General features: G+C 46.8%; 1 protein-coding gene across 12 annotated transcripts in view; it reads right to left on the bottom strand.

Annotated features, from left to right (window-relative positions):
- The window catches only part of NFIX (nuclear factor I X), a 2606865-nt gene that overhangs the window by 1595924 nt on the left and 987468 nt on the right, over nt 1-23473 (bottom strand). The gene's annotated exons all lie outside the window — the stretch shown is intronic.

The raw sequence follows: 23473 nt of genomic DNA, 5'->3' as shown, positions 1-23473 counted from the left end.
TTGTTACGTTGAAGTCGCGTGGAAGGGAATCCTAAGACTGGATGAACTACAAATACTGTCTTGAGCACAGGACCTCGAGACCCTTTTATTTGAACTGTGTTACTTTGAACTTGAGGAAGGGAACCCCGATGATTGTGTTTTCTTTTGAACTGTGTTGCCTGAAACCTGGGGAAGGAAACCCTGAGGAGTTTGTGGAACTGTTTGTACTTGAACAAGGTAAATCACAAGACTTTTTTGGGGAACTTTCTTGAACTTGGTGAACGGCAGCTAAAAAGGAAGCTAAGAGATGGAAGAAGCTCAGAACCTTATGTTGATCAACATTTCTTTGATTATTGACATCCCTTAGCTTTAGTTGTGAGGGCAGGTATAGGTTTTCGACACAGAGTTTGACTCAGACTTTCCTTAGTTTCGTTCAGATAGGGAAATCCCGTTTTAGCATAGGGCAAGTTAGGCCTAGTACAATCCTGACCTTTATTTAATGAATATCTTTGGTTTGAACTTTAAGTCAGCTATCTGTGTCTTGCTTCATGATGCCTTCACAGTGGGCAAATAGGCATTTTAGATGGCCTCTGCTCATTTATTTCATCTCGCTTTCTAAATATTTATACCAGTCATAGCCACTGACAGAATTCATGTGACCAGACCTACTTATTAGTTTAGGGTCAAGCAACCATCTATCTCCAAGTGCGCTGTGAAACTGAAGAGGGCAGTGCAGGGACAAGGGTGAAAGTACCCACTTTTCCCCAAGTCATAAGGTTATCCTTTATGCAGTATGCACATTTTAGAAAAAGCTTGGCTCCCAACTTGAAGAAGTGCTGTTGTGTTAAAACAGGATTGGATAAAGGGTCTCGTGGAGATATAGGGGCTGGCCTATCACGATCCAACAGACTGGCTAATATGGACCAGATGAATGTATTGACCCTAAACGTCAATGGTTTAAACTCCCCGCTCAAGAGAAAGAAAATCTAGAGATTCTTCCGTGTGGAAAATTCGCACATAGCAACACTCCAGGAGACCCATATTCAAACTAGAGACCTACACAGAATCAAAATATGGGGGTATAAAATGTTGATTCAGGCCACACAACCCAGTAAGAAAGGGGGAGTAATAATAGCCCTGAAAGACGGGTTAGACCTCGCAATCATATCAACACACAAAGATGAACAGGGAAGGTACCTGGCGGTGCTGCTTGAGGTTAGGGGGGAGACACTCACAATAGCAACAATATACGCACCTAATAATGGCCAAGACTCCTTTATTCAGAAGTCCCTCACTGGTAATTTTGCCTGGGGCCGCATTATACTAACGGGGGATTTCAATATGGCATGGGACCCTACAATAGACAGAAGCAGGGCCACATGAGGGCAAAAGGGGGGCCCTCCAGGACCTCAGGAGGAAAATGATAGAACTGGTCCTAGTAGACACTTGGAGGGAGATCAAGGGGAATATGCCAGGATACACATTCTATCCATGCATAAAACCCACTCATGCATAGACTACAGATGGATGTCTTCCACGCTATTGGGGTGCTTAACAGATATCAACCTAGGGCCTATGCCAATCTCTGATCACGCCCCAAAAACCCTGTGAATAGCCAGACCATGTGGTCCAATGGGCCTGTGGAGATGGTGATACACGATCCCAGTGTTTAAAGATGTAATACTGGTGAAGGAGATAGAACAAGAGCTGGAGGACTTTGCAGCCTATAATAACTGGGATGACACATCGCCCCAGGTATGGTGGGATGCTCTTAAGGCCACGATACAGGGCAAGATCATTGTGATTAAGGCGATGAGGGAAAGGGAGATGAGACTAGAGGAAGAAAACCTGGGGCTTAAACATCAAGAGGCAATGGCACAGTTGGCCGCGAAACATACGACAGCAGTTGAGAGGGAGGTCCGCACACTCAGGGGTCAAATTAATCTTATTCAGACTAGGGCGGTGGAACGAAGCCTCCTGCGCCTCCGTCAAAGGTACTATGTCAAGCCCAACAGATCTGATCGCCTCCTAGCAAAAATGCTATGAAAGGAGGAAAAATACAGAACCATCTTGAGAATTAGCGGGGAGGGAGGCCGGTCATACATACAAAAATCACAAAATGCAGAAGGAGTTTTGCCAATTTTACACCAATCTGTATTCCTCTAGTAATCCGGATCCTGATACGCAAGAGTCCTATTTGGACAACGCTTCACTCGGGGCAATATCAAAGGAGGACAGGGACAGGTTGGAGGAAGACATAACAACTGATGAGGTCAGGAAGGCTATTGGCTCACTAGCAATGAATAAGGCCCCGGGCCTGATGGCTATGTGGCTGAGTTCTATAAACTACACAAAGAATTCCTAATCACACATCTATCAAGGTTGTTTAATCAGGTAGGGCCCACTAAACTACTGCCTAGGTCTATGGAAGAAGCAAAGGTTATCCTTATTTACAAAAAGGGGAAAGACCCGGAGTGATGTGGCCGTTATCGACCTATAGCGTTAATAAATGTGGACGCTAAAATACATACTAAGGTCCTGGCATCTAGGCTATATTCGGTCAAGCCCAAAATAGTAAAGTCCGACCATGTGGGATTCATGAAGGGTAGGCAAACGACAGATAATGTACGGAGGATAACCCATCTAATTGAAAAGGCGCAGCGAAAGGAGGTCCCTGCCTTGCTGCTGGCGATTGATGCCGAAAAGGCTTCGATCGGGCGGAGTGGAGCTTCCTCTTCGCCATGATGGCTAGCATGGGTTTCGGGCCTAAATAATTAAATAGGGTTAAGGCCAACTATCAAGCCCCGGTCCTTTGATTGACAGTTAATGGACAGGTATCCGACCCGGTTATTGTAGAACGAGGTACTAAACAGGGGTGCGCTCTATCCCCGCTGCTATGCGCTTTACATCTCGAACCATTCCTGGCGGCGGTGAGAGGGGTAGACTCCATAATCGGCATTCCATTTGGGGGCCATGAACACAAAGTGGCCTCTTTCGCTGATGATCTGCTTCTTACACTGACATGCCCTGAGCAGTCCTTGCAGGGGGTTAGCGACGAGCTTACCCAGTTCGGACAAGTAGCTCGGCTGAGAATGAACACCAACAAGTCAGAATTACTTAGCCGTAATCTGCCCACTCCCACCGTACAGCTAATTAAAGCTACATATGCCTTTAGATGGGCAAGAGATAAGATCATCAAATATCTGGGGGTTCACTTAACCAAAACTATAGACAGAATATACCATGCAAATTACCCACCTTTACTGGAAAAGATCAAATCGAAGCTAATAGATTGGGGACCGCTCTCTATTTCGTGGATGGGATGGGTGAATGTCTTAAAAATGGCGATATTGCCGCGGCTGCTCTATCTGTTTGCCGCACTGCCGGTAGACATCCCGCGCACCTTTTTCAGAGCCCTTCAGAAGGTTACTAATCGATTCATCTGGAATCATAAACATCCGAGAATTTACGCAAGCCTCATGAGAATGCCAACCTCTCGAGGAGGTATGGGGGAGCCAGATTTTAGGGCATATTATATAGCGGCGCAAATCAGGATACTTAGAGACTGGCAGAGAGATGACCGAGATAAACCATGGCGGCCGATGGATAGGGCGGTGGTTGCGGGACACTTAGAGGGAATGCTATGGAAACTGAGGGAAGCTAGAACTCCCCAAATGTATTCTGGTAAAATTACCTCAACTGTGGGACAGGCATGGGATGCTGCAGTGAAGGGGGCTCAGATTACCACATTCCCATCCCCCTACACACCACTATATGAAAATCTGCAATTTACCCCGGGGTGTGACACCTCAACTTTTGAGAAATAGTTCCAGGGTGGCTGTTGAATGGTGAGAGATATGTTTGTGGGCGGAAAGGTTAAAGACTTTGAGCGTTGCAAATCAGACTTTGGATTGGTGGGGAGACATAGGTATGGATATTTGCAATTACGTCATTAGTTATCTCACCCAGAGCTGAAAACAGCAGGAATGCGACCCCTGACCCCCTTTGAAAAATAATTAGATACCCACTCCGGGGACAAGGGCCTGATGACCTCCATCTATAGATACATCAAGGAAGGGGAAAGCATGCCCAGCAGGATCTATATGAGAAAGTCGGTGGCGGATATGGGCACGGTCATAGGGGAACAAGAGTGGCAAAGGCTGTGGAGCCAGATTCCTAAACTCACTAGATCGCTACAGGTCCGGGAGGCCTGGCTAAAGTTTATGTTTCAATGGCACTTAACCCCAGTCAGACTGCATAAAATGTACCCAAATTCCTGCCAACTGTGCTGGAGAGATTGCGAAGGGGTTGGTACCTGGGCATATATTTGGTGGGAATGCCCAAAGGTGGACACATATTGGAGATACATACACCAAGCTATAATGCAGGTGCTGGGGAAGGTGGGAGTGGAAAATAAGGGGCAGGATATCCTCTGCATTTATGAGACCCTGGTTGGAATTCCTAAGAAATCACACCGTAAAATATATGTACTAATGATGATGTCGGCAGTAATGGTGTTGGCTCGTAGGTGGAAATCGAAAACACCCCCTCAAGAACATGAGTGGATTGCCAAAATATGGTTGGTGGTCTCCATGGAATGGCTCACACACTCAATACAGGGAGAGCATTTGAGGTTCTCAACAGATTGGTCCACCCTGCTGGCATTTCTCGGAGGAGGAAAGAATAGACTATGGTGTCCTAAAGCGAGGACCCTGTTGGGAATTAATGACAAACAGGAGGACTCCGAACCATGAAAGGGAGAACATGGGGGAGTGCAGGCTGGCCAATGGGAAATGTAATAAATGGAACAAGGCATCATATCGTCACAATCGGTGCCATGCAGAGAGAGAAAGACAGAGCATCTGACTCCTGGCTCTGGGGGGGGGGAAAGGGATGTTCTTTTTTTTCCTTTTCAATGTTGATTGTTTCCTTTTTTTAAATGCCAATAAACATATGTTGGAAAAAAAAGAAAAACAACAAACAATGAGAAGCAACAAAACACAGATATTACTAAACAACATAATTCCTTTTTGCAATTCTACCACATTTTGTGAAAGATCGGTTCGTGCAATTTCTATGCCCCGGTTCAATAATTTTCAAAGGAAATTTTGTTTAAGAAAAATGTCATAGAGTAAATTGAGCCTTTAGCGAGACATGAACGGAAAATTTGTTACAACATTATTCAAAAGAAGTTCCATCACCATAGGAAATTGGGAAATTATCCCAATATTATTATCCACAAAGCGGATTAAAGGAGATGCAATCGTTATTCTTAACCAAAGGTCTGCAACCTTTGTATCTACAGATGTTTGGTGCTACAAATCCCATGATCTCCCCCCATTGACCATGTTACCCATGGCTGATAGGAAATGTAGTCGGAAACATATGTAAAGGCAAAAGTTGCAGACCCCTGTCCGAAACAAAAAAGATTACATTCAAGAATCCTCTCATCACCTGGCTGATAAGCTTAGTTACCATAAACTTGATCATTATTTTTATTAATATGGTATTTATTGAGCGCATACCTAGCTTTGAGAAGCAATGGAGCGCTTTTGTCACCAGGATCGGTGATATCTTTGTCAGACAACGTAGACTCCGAAATTTCCCCCTCCCCTGACTCCTCACCTTCTTCTTCTTTTCAAGAACCCTTCTTTTCCTTTCTTCGTGATCTCACCTTTTTTTTATGCAGATAGGGACGACCCTGGAAGGAAGCCACCGTGCCTCCCAAAAGGGAGAACAAGGGGGCCCCTCCCCCGGGACCGTCCAGAAGGGGAAAAAGCCTGTAGGCACAAAAAACCCCTGAGCTATCACAATGCTCTTCGGGAGGAGCGGAGCCGAGATACCCTTGAGGAGTTGTTGGCTGGTCAAGTGGGTCCGGAGGTACACCGAGAAAGCGTACACAGCAAGAACAGGCAGTCCAGTAAGCGGGCCGGGGACTGGTACACGGGAAGTAAGCTCAGCAGAGGGATCCAAACGTAGAGTAACAGGCAATCCAGTAGACAGGCTTGGGACTGGCACACGGGAATTCAACACTGCGGAGGTATCCAAAACGGTAAGAAATAGACAATCCAGTAGACAGGCTTGGGACTGGCACACAGGAGTATGGTACTGCAGGACGAGAGAAGAAAGGAGGAAACAGGTAGGCAGAATCGGGAGAACAGGAGCGCAGCCGAGAGGAAGGATGAACGGGCAGAACGAAGATGGGAAGGAGGGAGGGTAAGCACAGGCTAGAAGGAGGGCGAAGAAGGCGGGGAACAGGGCAAAGGCACAGGCAGCAAGGAAAGAGCTGAACGAAGCACCGGAAAAAAGGAAGGCAGGAGAAAGGATTCTGGACAGGGCGCGAGGACCCAACCGGAGGAAAGAGCACTGGGAAAAAAGGAGGGGGAGCAACCAGAGAAACACAGCAATGCAGGGCTAGCGGAAAGGAAACAGGAAGCGTTGCAACGCACCTGCGACCCGGAAAGAGCTGGTTATAACTCTGGGTCGCGGAGCATCACAACCAATGGAAACTGAACAGAAAGGAAAAACAAGGAAGGGGCGTGGCTTGATAGCGGCTGAGCGAGACAGGACTAGAGTCCGCGTCGTCAGCGGCTCCACAAACGCCAGGAACTCGGCGGCATGACAGTATGCCCCCTCCGATAGTTTCCTCCCCCCGGTTTACCTGGGTGAAATAAATGGTACTTGCGAAGCAAGGAAGGGGCATTTATATGAGTGATGGTTTCCCAGGAGTTCTCCGAGGAGGGGTAGCCTTTCCATTTGACTAAATACTCCAATCTGCCTCTACGATACCTTGAGTCGCAGAGTTGGGCAACCTCATATTACGCCTGCGTAGAACCCAGAGGAACCGGGGCCTGTCTAGCCTGACGTGCCCAGGTGTCGGCATAAAAGGACTTAAGTTGTGAGGCATGAAAAACAGGGTGGACCCTTTTGAGGTTGTTAGGTAGTTTTAGGCAAAAGGCCACTGGGTTGATCTTCTGTACTATCTCGTATGGCCCTAGGAACTTGGGAGACAGCTTGGAGGGATGGACCCAACGAGGTAAGTATCTAGTGGAGAGCATAACGTTGGTTCCCACATCCTACCCCGAGACAGGTTGGCGGTGTTTGTTGGTTGAATGCGATACCGCGCTTGAGCCGACCTAAGGCCTTCCTCTGCCTTCTTGTGTGTCTCTCTAAGGAGGGAGAGTGAGGAATCGACAGATGGTAAACTAGTAGAAAGGCCAGAGACTGGAAGAATGGAGCGAGGATGGTAACCATAGGTACCGAAAAAAGGACTAAACTCAAGAGCGGAATGTGCAGAATTATTATAGGAGAATTCTGCTAAAGGGGGCAACGGGCACCAGTTGTCCTGCTGGGAGTTGATAAAGCACCTTAGGTAATGCTCCAGGCTTCCGTTAAGGCGTTCGGTCTCCCCGTTGGATTGCGGGTGGAATCCAGAAGTTTAGAGCTCTTTCGATTCCTAGTCTGGCACAGAGCGCCTTCCAGAACCGGGAGGTGTACTGGTTCCCCCTGTCCGAGATTATCTTATTAGGCATACCGTGCAACCGGAAAATGTCCTGGAGAAATACTTCCGCCATTCTGGCCGCCGTGGGAAACCCGGGCAATGGGGAGAAGTGAGCCAACCTAGTAAACGAATCCACAACCACCATGACACATGTGCATCCTTGAGACGGGGGTAAATCCACAATGAAGTCCGTTGAGATGGTGCTCCAGGGGCCCTTGGGTACCGCACATGGTTCGAGTAATCCGATCAGTTGTTGAGGAGAAGACTTGCTCCGAAGACAGACGACACAGGACCGAATGTATCGATCCACATCCTCGCTCATCTTTGGCCAGTAGAAATGCAGTTGGAGATATTCGAGAGTGCCGGTTCCGCCCCGATGTCCTGCAAGTTTGGAGTCATGACACCAGGTCAACGCCATTTTGCGGAAGGCTGGAGTGGGTAAATAAAGCCTTCCCTTGACAAGGTAAAGGCCGTCCCGAATTTCATAGGTCAGGTCTTTAGGATGTTTTTCCACCTCAAAGCGACCTCCAGAATCCTCCTGAACCTGCCTGAGAAACGTTGACACAACTTCGACAGTCTTGGCCAGGGGGAACATCCGTTCAGGAGGCGTATCTGCCTCTGGCATGTAATCACATCGGCGGGAAAGAGAATCGGCCACGACGTTCAGTTTGCCTGGGATGTACGTGATATGAAAATCAAATTGGGCGAAGAAGTGGGCCCATCGGGCCTGTCGAGTGTTGTAGCACTCGAACTGTCTTAGAACCTGTAAGTTCTTATGGTCTGTCCGAATGGTGAACGGGAACCTGCCTCCCTGAAGGAGGTGACGCCATTCCACACAAGCAGCCTTCATGGCTAATAGTTCTCGTTCTATGACCGAATAGTTCCTTTGGCCGATGTTTAAAGTCTTCGAGAAGTAAGCCACCGGATGTTCTACGCCCTGGACTTCTTGAAGAAGCACCGCCCCTATGGCGGCTGATGAAGCGTCAGTCTCCAAAATGAAGGGAAAGTTTTGGTTTGGTTGTTGCAGGATGGGCGCGGAACAGAAAGCGTCCTTGAGAACCCCAAAGCTGTCTTCGGCCTCTATCGACCATTTGAATGGGGTTGCTGACTTCTTTAAGAGACAAGTGATGGGTAATATCTTTTGAGAGAAAATGGAAATAAACCTTCGATAGAAGTTTGCCAACCCCAAGAATTTCTGGATCTCTTTAACCGAGGTGGGTGAAGGCCACTCAATGATGGAAGACACCTTGTGTGGATCCATAGATATTCCGTGGTCCGACAGGATGTAACCCAGATAGGGTATGGAGGAGGCTGCAAACACGCATTTGGCAAGCTTGACGGACAAATGATTGTCTCTGAGCCTTCGGAAGACTTCCTTGACGTGTTTTTTGTGATCTTCAGGAGTGCTGGAGTAGATCAGGATGTCATCTAGGTACACCAACGTGGTTTGACACAGTAGGTCAGAAAATTATCTATTCATGAACGGTTGGAACACCGACGGGGCGTTAACCAACCCAAAAGGTATTACTTGGTACTCAAAAAGTCCGAATGGAGTCCGGAATGCCGTCTTCCATTCGTCTCCTTCCTGCACCCGGAGAAGGTGATAGGCTTTCTTAAGTCGAGTTTAGGGACGATTGTGGCTCCATGAACTGCTTGTAGGATTTCGGTGATCAAAGGCATAGGGTATCGATCTTTTATGGTGACTTTATTTAGGCCGTGATAGTCAATACTCAACTCCTTAGATTCCTTCTTAGAGATGAAGAACATGTACGCTCCTGTGGGGGACTTCGATGGTTTTATGAGTCCGTTTTCCATATTGCTGTCCAAATACTCTCGGAGGTATTGTTTCTCCTCCAAAGACAGTGAAAACATTCTACAGAAAGGCACCAGTGCTCCTGAGGTAAGATCAATGCAACAATCCTCGGGCCAGTGCGGCGGGAGCTCAATGGGTGTCTTTTCCGTTACTACCTCGTTGAACTCCTTAAGGTAGTGTGGCAGACAGTGGACCGTTCTGATTTCACAGCTGTTCGTTGTCTTGACAGTTTCGAACTTGGGCTCTGGTAAGCATTCTGACTTGCAAAAAGAGGATTGGAACCCCAGCAAGTTCCTAGACCAGTCAATACTGGGGTTATGTCTGCGTAGCCAGCATATCCCCAAGATTATGGGGAACTGAGCAGCTCTGATAATATCGAATGTGATACTTTCGGTATGTTGTTGTATGGACAAGATAAGCTCTTCTGTGGTGTGAGTGATCATGCACGAGCTCAAAGGTTCGCCATCAACCCCTTCAACCTTCTGATCTTTTTGCTTAGCGATTCTCTTCACTCCTTGCTTTTCTGCCCAATGCGTATCCATGAAATTACCCGCTGCCCCACAATCGAGTAGAGCTAATGTGGTTACTTCTTTGGTGTCTACTCTGAGTAACTGTGAGAACCATCAACCGGGAGTCCTCGGACATCTCCGTTGAGGACACAGAAAGGAGCGTAGGGACTAGGACCAGCCCCTCGGTAGTGTGTCCCAACATTTACCGAGGGCGTGCGTTTCCCGACTTTCTGGGCGGTACATCTGGGCAATCTCTTAGCAAGTGTGAGGAAGACCCACAGTACATACACAGGGAGCTCTCCCTGCGCCGTTTCTGCTCTTCAGGTGTCAGTGGGGCTCGAGTAGTGCCTATCTGCATAGGTTCTTCCTTAACGGTCCGTTGGAAGGGCATTGACGTGGATGGGTGAGTGTCCAAGAGAGGGGGTAAACTTGACTTAGTTCTCTTCCTTTATTGACGTCTTTCTGTCATTCTGAAGTCAATTCGGAGGGTAGCGGTCAGGAGCTCAGCAAAGGACACAGGTCTTTCAATCCGAGCTAGTTCGTCCTTTAGGTCCTCCCTTAAACCCCGCCGAAATATGGCATACTGAGCCTGCTCCTGCCAACCAGCTTCAGCTGCCACCTGTTTAAAGGTGGTGATGTAGGTTAAGAGATCTGAACTTCCTTGACGGATATCAAGGAGGTCCTCCGAGGCCAGAAAGGTACTTTCGGTTCGCAGAAAGGTTTGCTGTATCAGGGTTTTAAAGGCGTTGCAGTCCTGCAATACCAGGTCGGGCTGGTTTACCAGGGGGGTGGCCCAAGCCAGGGCATTCCCGGTCATGTGGGTAATCATAAACCCCACCTTGGCATGGTCAGATGCAAAGGTCTGGGGGCGAAAAGAGAAGTGTAGATTTCAGGCGTCCAGGAACTCCTTGACCCTTTTTGGAGAGCCATCAAACTTTCCCGACAAAAGGGGAAGTGGGGGTAAATCGGTTGAGGGTCTTTCACGGTCCATCAGGCGCTGTTGTAGGGTGGCATTGGCTGCCTTGAGGTTCTGCATCTCCAGATTCAGGCTTTGTACAGCGGCTACGAGTTCTTGTACCTGCTGCGGGGTGGCCATCTCTTTTGGGCGTCGCAAACTGTCACCAGGATCGGTGATATCTTCGTCGGACAACGTAGACTCCGAAATTTCCCCCTCCCCTGACTCCGCACCTTCTTCTTCTTTCCAAGACCCTTCTTTTTCTTTCTTCGTGATCGCACCTTTTTTTATGTAGATAAGGACGACCCCGGAAGGAAGCCATCGTGCCTCCCAAAAGGGAGAACAAGGGGGCCCCTCCCCCGGGACCGTCCAGAAGGGGAAAAAGCCTGTAGGCACAAAAAACCCCTGAGCTATCACAATGCTCTTCGGGAGGAGCGGAGCCGAGATACCCTTGAGGAGTTGTTGGCTGGTCAAGTGGGTCCGGAGGTACACCGAGAAAGCGTACACAGCAAGAACAGGCAGTCCAGTAAGCGGGCCGGGGACTGGTACACGGGAAGTAAGCTCAGCAGAGGGATCCAAACGTAGAGTAACAGGCAATCCAGTAGACAGGCTTGGGACTGGCACACAGGAGTATGGTACTGCAGGACGAGAGAAGAAAGGAGGAAACAGGAAGGCAGAATCAGGAGAAGAGGGGCGCAGCCGAGAGGAAGGATGAACGGGCAGAACGAAGATGGGAAGGAGGGAGGGTAAGCACAGGCTGGAAGGAGGGCGAAGAAGGCGGGGAACAGGGCAAAGGCACAGTCAGCAAGGAAAGAGCTGAACGAAGCAGCAGAAAAAAAGGAAGGCAGGAGAAAGGATTCCGGACTGGGCGCGAGGACCCAACCGGAGGAAAGAGCACTGGGAAAAAAGGAGGGGGAGCAACCAGAGAAACACAGCAATGCAGGGCTAGCAGAAAGGAAACCGGAAGCGTTGCAACGCACCTGCGACCCGGAAAGAGCTGGTTATAAATCCGGGTCGCGGAGCGTCACAACCAATGGAAACTGAACAGAAAGGAAAAACAAGGAAGGGGCGTGGCTTGATAGCGGCTGAGCGAGACGGGACTAGAGTCCGCGTCACTAGCGGCTCCACAAACGCCAGGAACCAGGCGGCATGACAGCTTTACAGTCGTATACAACAATTCAGATACACAACGTTGCGCTTTTCAGAGGTTTACAACAGTACAGATGCATGACGTGTGCTTTTAAGAGGTAACAACAGAACAGATATACAGCGAGGGGAAGGATATAGAGAGGCACAGAGGAGGGGGTCCAGCTGTACAGTGGTGGAGGGAGGAGAGGGGTGGACGGCGTCTAGTGAATCAGGTGGCGTAGTTAGATGGTGGATCATGATCCCACTGCATAAATGTCACAGTTCATTTGTGAGGAAGTGACAAAAGCAATTTAGGAAGTGTGGGTTACTAAACAGGAAGTAGACTTTCTGATGAGTAAACCACTGCTGTTCCTACCATCTATATATTACCTCATATTCGCAACATCTTGATAAATTCTCACGTACGACCAATTGAGTCAGGCACTTTGCCAATTTTTAAACCGTGTAGTCCAACACATGAAATCCTACTTAAAGTACTCCACAAGTGAGGCATAAAGATTGAAAACATTCCTTTGGGCAGTTCAAACAACATTCCGATATGCCTGGATTTTGAATCTCTATAGACCTGTACTCCTCAACATACAATGATTGGTGGTAATAGAAGAACGACTACAAGAGGCTCCCTACTAGTTTATAATGTGGTGCATTTCTACAGCCCTTAGAAACACATCTTTCCAATTAATGTGCATACATTATAAGGAAATTGAAGGAACAGCGATGGGAGCAGACATATATATATATATAATTGGTTATTTATAACACGCTTAATAACGGGAGGTTTCTAAGTGTGGCCCCGGGCATCGAACCTGTGTTGCTCCATGTCGTCTTGCTTCCAAGTCGGGCACATTGCCCCTGAGCTATCCTCCCGAGACCATATCCTCAAGCCTACTAAATCTTTATATGGAAATGTTTGAAATAAATATATGCTGTTATCAAACCTTACTTAAACTACATAAAAATGTGGCTACAGTATTTTGATGATATCATAATTTGGTCCATTGATGAATCTAGAGCCAATGAGTTTGTTGAGTGGCTGAACAGTAGGAATCAATATATCATCTTGGCCCATACAATTAACAAATTGTAGGTGAATTATCTTGACCTTTCCTTTCATGCAGATGATGAAACACTGAAAGTCAATCCATAGAAACCGATTGATCACAATGCTCCGCTACATTTTGATAGCCATCATGCACGTTACGTAACTTCCCCTTTGGACAATTTCTCAGACTTAAGTGCAACAGTGCTGAGATCAGTGCATGTGATATTGAAGCTTTTAACCAATAAAATCAGTGAGTAGACTGTATCCCAAGAAAGTGGTCAGTCATTCAGCTAAAATAGCCGATTTTTGAGATTGGGAAACATTGTTACCCCCTAAACAACCCCAAAATCAGAATGACAAGGCGGTGTGTCTAACCACATGCACAAATCTCTCTTTTAAAATCAAAGAGACCATCAAGAAAAATTGGAAGAAATGGTATGATAAACAAACAATTGGATCGCAATTTCCACATTTTGCTGTCAAAACAAAATTTCAGTATTCACAATATGGTAATGAGAAATGACATCAGAGATAACATCACTCAAACTAAGACAATCACTGAAATGGGGGTCTTCACCATGTGGAAGACTACTACCCTTGTAGCAAGTTGACAATCTACACACTTACTAAGAAAAGCTATGAAGTAAACATAGGCCTCAAGAAGGCGCTAGAGGGCCAACCAAGATGGGCGCTTCTTTGTGAGCTCCCGCACTGCCCGGAATTAATCCTTCTACATCCTGCCCGTTTCGGTGCTTAGCCGCTCTGACCAGTCACTTTCCCTGCAACCCACTCGATTCCCCACTGCCCTGAGAAATTTGGAGAAAAATCAGCGTTCCGGCAGCCTCATACGCAGGTATACATGCCCTGCGCCTGAGAAGACCGAGTAGGCCCTGCGAGCCGCCGGATTACGTGAGCCAGCCCCTGTTGCAAGCGGAGCCCAGGCGAATCAAAGCAGCCTGCCTCATCCAGCTCCAGGAAGCCGGGGCCTAAGTGAACGTTGGCGAGCCACAGCCGGGACCTGAAATCGTGCAGGAGGCCCCCCCCGCGCAGAGCAAGACCCGTGGCACAGTCCCTGCAGCCGCGATTGCTGCAAACGCCGGAGGCAACAACACACGCCGGCAGGAGTGACAGCCCAAGCGCAGGAGCGCACCTTCTCCCAACTCCCCCCGACCCCCTTGCCGCTGGACCCCTTGCGGCGGGCGGCACCTCCTCCTCAAGACGCGGAGCGGGCGGACCGGAATCCAGTTGCAAGGCCCTGGGCGTCGGTTCCCCCCGAGCTGCTGTGGAGCATCAGAGAATCCAGGAGGCTCATCAGCGACCCGAGACGAGAGTCCCAAAGCCTGCCGTCCAGCCCAGGTACAGCACGCACTGGGGGAGTGGGGGCTCTGGTTATATATACACCTGCTGGACTTTCCCCTTGGACGTACAGACTGCCTCTCAAAACAGGCCCTGTGACACGGCAGGCCATTCATCCCGCCACCGGAATCATTTTATTTGGCAGAAGCCACAGCCTTCCAGATTTACACTCCCCGGCGTGGTAGGGGAGAGAGGCGTCCGCGGCTTTTTGGGCCCAACCACACCTTTTAAAGAGGGGAGCGCTGTACAATACCACACCTATAACAGCTTTCTCCCCCCACCTGCATCCCTTCAAGGCCCCAAGACACTGCAGGAAAAGACATATCAGCAAAGTAACCCTAAGTTGAGCGCCACACCCTCCAGAGGGGCTCCTCTGTGCTGCACTTCTCCCGCTACTTTTCACGGCACTGCACGGGCTGCCCCTCCTCTTTGGAAGCCTGCTGAAGCCCACAAACCACATTTGAGCTCCGAACCTAACGCAAGGACACCCCCAACATCGCAGGTTCAATGGGAAAAACAGACAGATCACAGAGGAAGCTGACCTTTGAGACTGGTGCAACCCCCAAAACCCCTAGGTTGTAGGAAGACTCGGAGCCCCCGTCAGGAAGCTCACACCAAATGGAAGAAGGAACCTGCCCCACTGCCATCAAGGGACTCCTGCTGGATTTGTAGGCAGGCATAGGGAGTCTAAGCAACAAGATGGATGGACTCTCCTCGAAAGTCAATCTCCTACAACATCGCATGGACACCCATACTGAACGCTTAAACGAGGTTGAACAACGGGTGTCCAACTTAGACGATGGAGCAGTAACGCTAATGGGCAAAGTGTCTCAACTCGAGTCCCAAATGAAAGCGGCCAACGCCAGGTGTGAAGACTTGGATGGTCTCTCAAGAAGAAACAATATTAGAATTATCGGAGTGAGGGAACATCAGTCACAAGTGAAAATGGAAGATTTTGTGGAAGCGCTGTGCCCCTCCCACTTCAGCCGTGAATGGAAAGAGCACACAGAATCCTCTAAACCCATTCCAGGTGCTCCACCTAGGCCAATAATCGCAAAACTGCTTAATTATAGAGACTGTGACACCATTCTTAGATTGGCCAGGGAAATAGGAGAACTGCAGCACGACTGAGACAAAATAAACCTTTACCCAGACTTTTCCCCAGCGGTCCAGACACAGAGGAGATCCTTCGTGTGCATCAGGCAGAGGTTCAAAGACAACCAAATTGCCTACTCAATGCTCTTTCCAGCACGGCTCAGAGTACAACATGGTGGGAAAGTCCCCTTCTTCCAGTCACCAGAGGAAACAAATGCATTACTGGACCGAGCAGGTTGTCCCGGGCTGAATCCCAGCCAGGCTCGCGCGCAGAGAGAAAGAAATCACAGGAACCCTCCATAACCAAATAAGGTCAACGGCGAGAAACCCACTTTCAAAGCACAGCAACCTCACCGAAACAAACACTGGAGTTAAGCACTCTGGGGTTGTGCTGCTTGGGAAGCCCCTAGCACACCTTGCACAGCAAAGTAATTCCTGGAGTTCCTTGTTAATGGGAGGGAAACCGGGCGACGGACCAGCTACGTTGCGGTCCGCTACCCGTTCAAGTAATCAAACGGGCAAGTTGGGGGTTGCCCGTGAAAGGAAAGAAGCAGGAAAATGGGGAGGGAAATGCGCCTCGACATCGACGCCCCCCGTCGACCCTCCAAGCTGCCGTCCAATACTATTCCCCCCTCCTCCGAATGTCACGGAATCCACCAGCAGTCAATCAAAGGTATCGTCCACAATATTCTGCGACTCCACAAGTCAGATCAAACGACATCAACTCGAACAAGCAAGTTAAACATGCAATTCAAAGTCACCTCACGGAACATTAGAGGGGGCAACCTCCCCTCTAAAACCAGGAAGATCCTACAATATTTGAAAAGACACGAGGTATACGTGGCCATGATTCAGGAAAAGCATCTGCTCCCCGGAAAGGAACACCACTGGGCCCGGAACTGGGGCTGTCATAGGTACTTCTCTTCATACTCGTCATACGCCAGAGGGGTAGCAATCCTAATCAGCAGGTGGACCGGATTTCGGCTGATAAACACAGAGAAAGACTCCGAAGGCAGATCACTTCTGGTGAGAGGAATTGTGGCAGGCCAAAAAAAATCATTCTTGTCAGCTCCTACGGGCCCAATGTAGACGGGGCAAACAACTTCGACTAGGTGCTCACTCACCTTTCAGTACAAGGCTCTGCGACGATTGTGTGGGGAGGCGAGCTGAACACGGCCCTAGACCCTGTGAAAGACAGGTCACAGATCACGTTACAGCCTATATTCAAAGCTAGCCTTCAGGTACAGGAAATATGTAAAGCCTACGATCTTATATATGCATGGAGACACAGTAACTGGGAGCAGCAAGACTATACTTTCCACTCGGCAGTGCACAACACCAGCTCCAGAATAGACTACCTGTTCATTTCCGCAAGAGGCCCTCTGCTATGTGGACCCTGTCAAATTCTACCTAAAACTTTTTCCGACCACTCTCCGGTAACTCTCATTTGCACTCCATCTAGTTACAAACCTCCCCTGATGCGCTGGTGCTTCAAGCCCGGATCCATGCAGGACCAAGTGTTTGCATCCGAACTACGTGACGAAATCTCTGCATTCCTAGAAACAAACTTGGGCACAGTGTCTTCGATGTGCACAATTTGGGAAACACTAAAGTGTTTCACAAGGGGTGTCTGCTTGGCTAAGGAAAACGGCATCCTCAAATTGATCCGACGGGAACTAACCACTTGTGATGAGCAGTTAAAACACCTCAAACTCAAGTGCGTGACCACGAATGATCCACGCTCCCAAGCTGCACTAAAAGAGGAGCTGCAGAAGTTCAGAGCCACAGCAGAACGTGAAACAAAATTCCTGAGCCATAGTGGGCAGGTCCGTCAATACGGCGAAGGCCAAAAACCAGGTGCCCTCCTCACAAAACTGTTAAAGGCAGTCAAGATACCAACAACAGTCGAAAGGATACGCTCTAAACAAGGCACGATGGTACATACTGACGAGGAAATCGAAGAAGAATTTAAAACCTTTTACCAAGACCTGTATACCTTTAAAATACAACACAGACTGTGACGCCCTACGCAAGCACCTCGAAGACACTGAACTCTACTGGGTAGAGGGGAAACTGCGTGAACCTCTCAATGAGCCCATTACACCGGAAGAGATAATAGAAGCCATCAAAACCCTTCCATTCACCAAAGCCCCGGGGCCTGATGGCCTAACAGGTGAATTTTACAAGGCTTTTGCAAACACCCTGGCTCCTCTTCTTGCTGAAGTGTACGGTGAGGCGTTCTAAAAGGGATCCCTCCCTCAGTCAACTTGTGAGGCCAACATAATCCTATTACACAAAACTGGCAAACTCCCCGAAAAATGTGTATCGTACAGACCATTTCCCTACTCAACCTCGACAATAAGACACTAGTGAAGGTACTTACAAACAGGTTACTGCCGCTGATGCCAGGTGTCGTGCTCGCGGACCAAGCAGGATTCGTACCCGGGCGCAACGCGACCTTTGGCATCAGGAGGCTGTTTGGAATTATCGAGGCTCTTGACCCTGCCCACAAAGGCTTTCGACTCGGTAGAATGGCCCTTCCTTTTCGCAGTGCTCACCCAGATGGGCCTATGTGCCCATTTCATCAAACTAATCTCCTTACTATATGCCAACCCCCAAGCTAGCTTCATCGTTGGCTCAGCAAAGTCTTCCCCCATCAAACTTGAACGCGGCACCAGACAGGGGTGCCCGCTCTCTGCATTAATATTCGCACGGATAATGGAACCCCTAGCGTCAAGCCCAACAAATTCACGGGGGACTCAACATCGGTCTACATAGGCTGATCATATCCCTGTATGCGGACAATGTAGCCTTATTCATACGCGAGCCCACTGAAAACCTGAATCCAGTCATGAGGGAAGTAATCAAATTTGGGGCAATATCTGGCTTAAAAATCAATCATACTATATCGATCATATTCCCGTTGACCACAGCCACTAGGGCATTTGCTGACGTCTACCGGTTTACATGGGAGACCTCACGAGTACGCTATCTGGGAATACAGATGTCACTAAATTACCATGATGTATTCCGAGATAACTATGAGGCAGTGGCAAAAACATTGCAGGAAAAAGTGACCCGTTGGAAGACACTCCCGCTAACCCTGTGGGGAAGAGCATCACTAGTTAAAATGGTAATCCTCCCGAATATTTTGTATCTTTTCTCCAAAATCCCTATATTAATACCACAATCCTTTTTGAAGAGAATGAAAAGTTTGGTCCTTGAACTACTGTGGGCGGACAAACCGCCCAGAGTGGCTCATTCAACATTGACTCTCCCAGTGTCAAGTGCAGGCTTAGCTCTCCCAGATCTGGAGAGATATTTCTGGGCAGCTCAGGCGCAGTTCCTAAGCTTTTGGTACTCCACACATTTTGTCAGACCACACATACAAATAGAGCGCACCCTAGCGACCCCCAATTTACTGAGAGTGGTTATCATCAGTCAGCTTCCAGTACCCAACAACACTATGAACGTAGTCCTTGCAACCTATGGGATCTGGAAGAGAATCGCACAAAAATGTAAGGTTCAGGTGCAGTACTCGCTTCTCCTCCTGGTTAAATTCATACCAGGAATCCCTCTGACTTCAGAGAGAGTCTTTCATCACTGGGTGGAGAAACTGCAGGTAAGCACATTAGGCGATCTATTCGTCAACAGAACCTTTTTAACTCCCCAGCAAGCAAAGATGAGAGGGGGCAGCACCTCCCTCGACACATTCATCTACTTTAGAACCAGATATACCCTTCAAGCACTTTTCCCCACCTTTCCGCTGCAACCTCCAACACGGCAACTACTACACAACGTGATCCAGGCGAAAGGTGAAGGCAGATTAGTCTCGTCCAACTACAAATCCATTTTAACCAGACAGTACCTATTAACACACGCGCGAAAACAAGATCGGAAAGGTCCCTCCAGGTAGCGATACCAGATGAGGAATGGACATACATCCTAAAACAAACACAAAAAATAGCCTTCAACTCACGTCTCAAACGAATCCACTTTAACTATTTACACCAGACTTACTTCACCCCCGTCAAAAAGAGTAAACAACAACCGGAATTACCAGCAAGGTGTGAAAGGTGCGTGAACCCAAGGGCTGACTTTGTCCACCTCACATGGGACTGCCCCAAGCTGACCCCATTCTGGACCCAGGTGCTGCAGACTACAACAGCAATAGTAGGTGAGGAGATACAACACGTCCCGACGGCGGCATTGCTGGGGATGATGAATCAACTCTCATCAGCAATAAGGAAACTTGCAGGGGAGCTGCTGACTCTTGCCCGTAGAAGAGTCACCATGTCCTGTGGTCAGGGGCCCCCTCCAATGGTTGACAACTGGCGTAAGGACATTCTCTACTGCCAAGACGTAGAGTCAGATTTCATCAAGGCACTGCCCCAACACGCACGCCCCCCGGATATTTGGGGCCCACTGGTGACATACCTAATCAACGAGGCTGTTGCGAACACTTCTTCCCCATCGGGAAGACAAAGTACTTAAGACACAGACACGTAACTGGCCCGAACACAGGTAACTACACTTCTCATGAAAGGCACGGAGGAGGAACGGCTGACCAACGATCTCAACGGACTGGAGGTGGAGTCGAACTGAGGGTGAAGGAGGGCGGAGGGTTACTATGAGCATGGTTAATACACCCTAATGTGGGTGTAATTGTTTGTAACAGTTTGGAAAACATTCATAAATAAAGTTATAAAAAAAAAAAAATATAGGCCTCAAATAACGATGGATTCAACAAGAATCTTTAAACTGTGAAACAAGCAATGTCATTTATATGGACCAATGTCTGTGTTGCCTACAGTACCTTGGTAAAATGATGCATAAAGTTAAAACCTGGATGACAGAGTGGCATCAAAATCCACATTGTTACAGTTCCATTGGTGAAACATTTTGGGGAAATTCTCATACATTTGATGAATTTTCTTTGGACAGTGAATCTAAAAGTAGAGGGGAGAAATCAATAAATGAATGATAAGAAATTGGACTCACTGTACCATTATGTTTGCGCCATATTTTGTTTTTAATAGAGAATTTTTCAGCAACATTCCTCATTTCATGGCCCTTGAGGACTAACAATATCATATGATATAAGGTACAATATACATGTCAGGGAGCAGGAACCTCCATTTCAAGATTGATTTTTTTAAATATTCAACTATTACATTGATTTTTTTATTTTATATGTATCAGTTTAAATAAACCTTTACATTCCAAAATACTATTGATGAATTATATAAAATAAATAAAACAGAGTTCCATAGATTCTTCATCATTTCCACGACCAATTAATAATCCGTTAAATTGACAGTAGAATAGTGATATGATTCATTTCCCATCTATTATTCAGATGGGTTGATGTCAGGTTTTTCTAGTATTTCTATCCAATATTGAATAACTCTGAATATAAGTATTTTATGAGTGCCCACAAGCAAAGTTGCCCACCATTCTTCTCTGTTTTGCATGATGTCTTCCATAGGACGCATGGCCGTGAATTTTCTTCTTTCCTTATCCAGGGCCATGAAATTCCATAAAAATATGATGAGTTGTTTCAAGTTGCTTTTCATCTCTACAAAATCGGCAAGTGTTCAAATCCTCTAATTTTTTATAATACTTCTCGCGTAGGTAGTATGTTGAGGGGTAGCCGTAGAAAAAGATATTGCGTCTTTTGACAAGGGAAGAGATTCAAATATTCTGGCATTTGGTTCAGCGCTCTACAATCGTACAGGCAATTGAGCGAGAGTTGATATTGGGATTATTTTTCGATTGTCAGTATCCAATCATTTCTTTGCAATTTTATTTTAGCTTTAGTTGGTCTGCATGTCAGCATCTCCTTGGTGATATCTAAATGTATCATTGATTGTTTACAGGCTTCCTTGTATAAGCCTAAAATAACATCATTTGTAGATTTCTTCTGAGTAAGTAGCAGGTTCATCGCCGGGATGTCATCAGTTGTTACTATTTTCCATTACATGTCCATTGTTTTCCACATTACAATGGACTGCATAGATTGGAGTGCTAGCTCAAATCGTATGCGTTGCACTGGAAAAGATTTGGGTAGCGCTAGCACTTTCCTCCAAATTCTTCCCTCCAACTTGTCCCAAATTTGCCATGAGAAGTTTAATAGTGTTTCACTTACATAACTCAATATTGCTATGACTTTTTGTCGGTAGAACTTAATCAAAGGTTTAAATGAGAATCTTCCATATTTTCGATGAATCTTTATCCCTTGTCGGGCCAAGGAGTCGATTTTGGCTGTCAAGTGGGTTTCCCATTCTTTTCCTCCAATGTGCTGATCTACCCATATGCCAAGGTATTTGATATTTTTTACGTTTTCTAGTTTCACATTGCTTGGGTATTTATTTTTATATCGTGAACTGTTCAGTAATGGCATTACTTGAGATTTTGTCAAGTTAATGATTAAGTCATTTTCTTTTGCATAATCATGTAAGGCGTTGACTCTTTTTTGCAGACTATTTGGGTCTTATCGAACAACACGAGGTTGTCTGCGTACATTATCCATTTTACTGGAGTCCCATTTAGGATAGGTGGTTTTGCAATCAGAATGTTTTGCTTCATGGCAAAGTTTGAGGTATAAAGATTATAAAGGGTTGCTGCCAATGGGCAGCCTTGCTTCAAACCATTCCAAGTAGGAATTTCTTTGGATATAGCACCCGTTTATGACAATCTAACTTGTACGTTCGTCGTTAAATATAAGGCTCAAGAATTTCAGTGGGACATTTCCATGTGGTAAGTTTCTGCCATAGCTTTTGTCTATGCACGCTGTCAAAGGCCATTTGAAAGTCAATGAACACTGCTATTGCCTGTTTCTTCGTTCTCATTGCCTCTGATTTAAGCAGGTTTAGGATAAATAGGTTAATATTTGTTCTCAGTCCTTTTGTGAATCCTGTTTGCCTCGGGTCGCGCCTGTTAGCTGATATTATCCATTCTGTTAGTCTGCGTTGTAAGACTGCTGCAAATATTTTTCCTAGGGGATTTAATAACGCTATCGGACAATAGTCTGTTGGTGATTTTCTGTCCCTTTTTTTTAAAATAGGAATTAATATTGCTGCTTTCCAGGTAGAATGAATTTGTTTGTGCAGTATAATGATCTGAAAAAGATGCTTGTAGAGTTTAGACCAGCTTTTGGGTTTGTTTTTAGAATTTCGTTGTTTAGTCCATCAGGTCCTGGCGCACGTGAGGTGTTGAGATGTGTAATAATTGTTAGAATTTCGTCATAGGACCTGTCAAATTCCCATGATTTCTTATCAGTTTGATGTTCTTTGTATTGAATTGTATCTTCCTTTTTTTTGATAGAGCTTGGTGAAATGATCAATCCAGTCTGCTTCTGTAAGATCCGCTATGAGTAGATCCTTATTCTGATTGTTGTTGTTGATCAGATTCCATAGCTCTCTGGAGTTTCGTCAATTCAGGACTGCAAACATATTCAGTTCTGCATTATTTCGCATCCGTATGGCTTGAGAGCTTTTTTGCCAATTTCTATAACATTGTCTACATTTTTTTATGGCCTTCGTTTTTTCTTCAGGTTGTAGGTTCTGAGTACAGCGTATTTGTGATCGTAATACCTTTTTTCTGTTTGCCGTTTATTTATTATACACATGGGTGTGAGATTGTTGATAAGGTCTCGGTTAGTCGTTTGGCCTCCTGTATTGGTGAAAAAGCCATTCGTAGTCTATCTTAGCATGATCTATCATTTCGTTATTCCAGAAGATGTCTGGCAGGCTTTGTCTCTGTTTTTCTGTTATACGGAGACGATTTAGACCGTGATTTAATTCCAGCCCCAATGATGTATTAATTTAAGAGCGGTTCTGATTTCCTTTCCAAGTCAGCGTTAAGATGTTGTGATCGTTAGTTGTATTGTCAGTAATTTTCATTGTGGCCATCTCATCCCAGAGTAAATGCGTTGCAAAGATGTAATCTAAGTATGCAAACGCCTTGCTTTTTTCCATGTCGGCCTTGGCGGCCTGTCTCCTTGCAGTTGACCATTCAGATGTTTGAGGTTTCTTAAGGAACATTCCTTTTTCCAGATTTGGGCTTTCTTTGT

Source organism: Ambystoma mexicanum, chromosome 3q (assembly GCF_040938575.1).
Source record: "Ambystoma mexicanum isolate Mex_15411 chromosome 3q, UKY_AmexF1_1, whole genome shotgun sequence".
Classification (NCBI taxonomy): Eukaryota; Metazoa; Chordata; class Amphibia; order Caudata; family Ambystomatidae; genus Ambystoma; species Ambystoma mexicanum.
Note: the sequence above shows the minus strand (reverse complement) of the source record. Positions and strands in the feature narration are given on the sequence as shown.